Genomic DNA, 5,074 nt, shown 5'->3' on the forward strand with positions numbered 1-5,074 from the left:
AATTTGTATTTTCTATGAACAAAATTTATTAAATGGTTTCCTGTTTATAAAATCATCTGTATTGCCTTAGTCCACCATTCTTGTGTAGGTAGTTGATGCCTGAGAATTGCATCCATAGTCTCCTCTGCCTCTGTATATTTATAAAAATTGGGAGGCACTTCAAACAGGTGTTTAATTTCATTCATTATAAAAAATAAACTTTCTACTTTGTTGTAGAGAGTCTGTCCTGTGGCTGGCCCTGTTTCCTCTGAGGTGCTGGGCTTCTCATTGATCTGACTTGTGGCAAATGCATTGACCCTCTTGGCATACTGCTCATGTGTGAACAATCTCCCTGCGCTGTTCAGTAAGCCAGGGAGCCCTCTGTTCTGTAATACCCGAAATTTATCCATAAACCTGTTTACCTCAGTCTGCATGTCTTGGGTTCTTCTCTCTAATGTCTGCACCAAGTTTCTCAGTGTAAGAACCCTCTTGATTAACTGAATGGTCTCAGTTCTGTTTGGAATTCCCATAGTAGCCAACTGAGTACTTGTTCTATTGTTAAGCACATTAATCATCCTGGTGGCAACTTCAGGCATATTGCTTAGAGCAGCCCTTGATCTCTGAATTTCAGTCTGTGCTTTTGGAATGAGCTCTAACTGCTCATGGATTGTTTCAATATACTACCATTGGTCAGTAATAGACTGGCCAATATTAGCCCACAACACTGTTTTAAGCTCAGCCACAACCTTATCTAATTTGAGCTCATTCTCTAGCTCTTTGATCCTGTCTTTGAGGGCTTTTATCTCCCTGCCCTTTTCTGCCACAGCCTGCTTGGATTTGTCATATCTATCATTTACTTTGGCCAATTTCTCCCTGGTCTCATTTAGTTCTGTCATTTGAGCTTCCAGGGCCTGAATCTCATTTCTTAGCTTTTGCATATCCAAGCTAGGGGCCTGCTCTGTTGTTGGTGGTGCTGAAGTAGATGGTGCTGCTTGTTCAGTCTGTTGAGGAGGAGGAATAGTAGTTGGAGCAGCTTCCTCAAGGTTAATGATTTGAGGAGGAGGCTGGGAGGTCCGACCTTCTTCTCTTTGTTTCAGAGTTGCTTGTAATGCTGCCTGTGCAGCCTCTGATTCTCCCAGCTTTTCTTGTGTCTGGATAAGCTGCTTATAGAGAGACACCAGCAAAGCTGTGGCATCTTGATCATGCCTTTGTTGAGCTACTTCATCTGTTTGAGGGTGAATTGTGGCTGGGAGTTTGATCTTTCTCCTTAAAGCTGCCATATCTGCATCCCTCAATTTCAATATTTCTTGTATGCCCTTGATATCTTTGGGATCATGCCCAATCTCAATAATTATATCTTCTAAGGACCTTATTCTGTTGTCCTTTGCTTGAGAGGATGCTCTCTCCAACTCCAGTTGAGAGGCTGTATTATTAAGGCTATTTTCTAGCCTGTAGTTATCCAATGTCTTGTCTGCCAAGGAAGCATAGACCATCTCACCTGTTTGTTTATGCAATTCAATTTTGTCCATTGGGTGGATGTCCTTGGCCAGGACCTCAAGATTGGTCCTCAAGTAATCTGAAGGGGACTGTGGCTGCAAAGTAGTTGGCATGAAGTGACTCATGATCATCTTGCCCTCCTGGACATCATATGCAGACATTAGTCGCTGCTGGTTGGTGGGAGCCATTTTCAACAAATGGTTATACAGCTGTATTTTTATGGGCTCATTCCTTTTCTTTATTTCAATGAACTGTTGTTTAATGCTCAGTTCACCCTCTCTCTGCTGGCTAGAGGAGCTGACTTCTCCTCCCACTGTCCTCTCTTGTTCCTGTTGGAAGGAACTTGCAGATGCCTCCATACTGGGCGGGCCCATACCCAAAGATTGCCCTATAGGCATCTCTTCCTCTGAAAGGGGATTCATCCTGTGCCTTTTCTCACCATGGCTTATTGATGTAGTTAAGGGAGTCTCTCTATCCCTTTTCCTGCTTATGTCCTCCTTTTGTGGAGTTTGGAGGACTGAGGCTTCATTAACAGCTTCTTGCCTAGGAGGCACTATGTTTTGAGCCTGCTGCTCAGTGAGAATTGGGGCCTCAACTGCCCCTTCTTGCTGTGTGGGCTGCTCTCTGTCATGCTGCCCTTCTCTTTGCTGTGATTCCTGTTGTTGCTGTTGCTCTACCTGCTGCTGCACTTCTTCTTGCTGTTCCATCTCTTTATCTGTGTGCTCTTCAGTCATGGGAGGTAGCTGCTCCTTCTCCACCTATTTTTCTTTGCCTTTGCTGGATGTTTGTTGAGTTTTCATGGCAGCTTGCTGATGTGTTGTTGAAGATGAGGCAGCCGCTCCAAGTTGCCTTTGATATGAGAAGGAAACCTGTCCACAAGTTTCCAAGTCAGCCTCCTTTTGAACATTTCTAGCCTCTCTTTCTAGCATCTCCTCTCTAGTAATTGGCTCTTCTAGAGTGCCTTCTTTCCAGCTCAAAGCATTAGCATATTGCTCAATATGAGGCAGCTTTACATGTGCATAGGTACCCAATTTGTATTTTATCCTCCTGAGGGAAATAAAATGATTACGGTCATAAGGTGACCATTTGAAACTAGTTTGCAATCTGAGGCCCTCTAGGATCCTATCTGCCTCTCTCCATCCTTCTTCTCTTTTGTTGTACAGAAAAGGGCCTAGCTGGCTCCTTACCTTCAGTTGCACCTTCTTGTTTTTGCTTTGGAAATGGATGTAGTCAGCATTTCCAAACTGCCTGAAGTATTCTAAGGCAAAAAGTCTCATGGGGACATACCTTGGAAGCCTAAAAGGGTTCAATTCACAGCCATAAATTCTGATTACTGTGTGGTGTTGGTAAAAATACCAATCACCAATGCTGTAGGCCTTGGAGAGATGGAGGACTCTCTGCATGTCATCAGTTAACCTTGGAGGAGGAACACCATACAGCAATGTCATGGCTGGGTGAATGAACAGGTCTATGAACTCACAGTATGTGTATGGTGAGTCAGAAGCACAATGAAAAACTGAAGACCAAAACACAACTGATCTTGGAATTCCCTGGGCATTTAGCTTTTTGAGTGGAACGGGGAAGCTATCTGGTTGATAAAATAAGAACAGATGGTAAATGTATGAGGTGTATCTGAACACCCTTTCCCTTGGTAGATTCATTAGCTGTTCATGAATCTTTTCTGCAATATATGTGGCATAGTCATAGTGTACAGCTGGAGGCTTTCCAGGAGAAAATATGGACAGCATTGCCATTATAGTGTCATCAACATCTTCAATTCCCCTATACCCCAGGACATAGCTGATCAAATCCACCAGCATTCTGCCCAAGTCATTCATGTACTCATATCCAATAGGAGGAGTTCTCACAGTTTCAGAACTTGGCTGTACAAATAGCTGATTAATTTTGACAATCTGGGCACTTGACAAGTTACTTCCCTTCTTTACTAAATCCAACATGGAAAGGGGGGTCAATGGCCTTGCAGTGTGGAAATGCAGCATCTCATTTATGGTTTCTGGAGTGATAAAGAACAAAACTGAGCCTGTAGGAGTGAGAACAGCTCTTTGGCAAGGATCATAGCATTCCTGGCACTTATGGATCAAGTCTGGAAGGGGATTGATTTGAGGGAGGTTGTAAATGGGCAAATTTGAATCCCAAATCCCTAAAATATCAGCTCCATTAAGGTGTTGAGCTTTTATTTCATTGAGCATATGAATATTGAACTTGGAGTTCATTGGAAACCAATCTAACATCTGATAATCTACATCCCCCAGGGCTTTCCATTCTATCTCCCTTTGAGGGGCATTCAGAGGCTGAATATTCAGGGCTATTGGTGTCTCCATGGCTAATGAGGCTTCTGAATTGTATGTGAACTGGTTGGAGTGAGCAGAACAACACAGAGGTGTTTCTTTGCAATGGAAGTGTGAATTTTAAGGACCAGAGGGTGAATTGAGCAAACAGCAATTGAAATACTGTTTAAAGAACTGATTAAAACAGTAGCAGGACTGACAGGAGTTTTTCTATGGTGAATTTAGTCAGTTGAGGTTTCTAGTTCACGACTGCGCGAACTAGCTGTGAGTTCAGGTCAATTTGTCAAATGCGGGCTCTGCAGAAGGTTTATTGTTCCACCAGTTTGAAATAGGTGCAGGTCACTGGGTAATTGATGGTGAAATCAGTGTTTTTAGGCCTTCTTAAACAGTTTGTTTGCAGAAATATGATAAAACCAGGTACAGGGAATTATCTTGAGAAATACCTTGCGAATGGCCGATAACAGGTTGCAACTGCAGGTACAATGGAGGCGCCGACGGTTTCAGAATCAAATTTGGCAGGTTGGCGCTGGTTTGAACGTAAACAGCATGCAGAAATAACAACAGTTTCTTTTGGCAAAAGTGGAAAAAACATGAAATTTTGGCCAATATATGGATTTTTGGCATATTGGCGCGTTTTTGGGGATGACGTCAGCATGACGTCATCAGGTGGGGTCGAAGTCGGATGACGTCAGCATGATGTCACTGGGTGAGGTGGCAGGCTGTGATTGGTCCACGGGGATAGTGAGGTGGCGGACATATCAGCGCGGGGGCGGACGAAGATGCTGACGCGACGGCGGGGTGGCAGTGACGTGGCTCTGACGTGGGGATGACGCAGGCCCGGCAAAACTGGTGGTAAACAAAAAGGCGGTAATGGTTTTCTCGGACCGCCTACGATACGGCGATGGTTTTGTCAGAGGGCAACCCGAGAAATTGTGAGGGCGACGCGTGGCAGAGGCCTGACGTCACCCTCTGACAGTTTCTCGGGTACTAAATGTCGGACGTCGGGCCCAACCCGATATGTATAATGGCCGTCCGATCAAAAGCGCTCGATCGGACGGTTGATGGGTTGATGAGTTATGCGGTTGATACGGCAGCGGGGGAGGATTATAATATTATATTTTTTGGGGTCTGCGCCCGGCGGAAAACCTTCGAGATATGGTGTTTTGCAATGTTTTTCAATGTATTTTGGAATAAAAATAATGCGGGCGGATACTTTGGATAAGCGAATAAAAGTGGGTTTTGATGTTGTTTTGCAATTCAAAGCGGGTTATGGGTAAAAAAGGGTCTTT

This window comes from Pinus tabuliformis, chromosome 5_2, assembly GCF_031772625.1.
Source record: "Pinus tabuliformis cultivar Carrire ecotype Pingquan chromosome 5_2, CPIR1, whole genome shotgun sequence".
NCBI lineage: Eukaryota > Viridiplantae > Streptophyta > Pinopsida > Pinales > Pinaceae > Pinus > Pinus tabuliformis.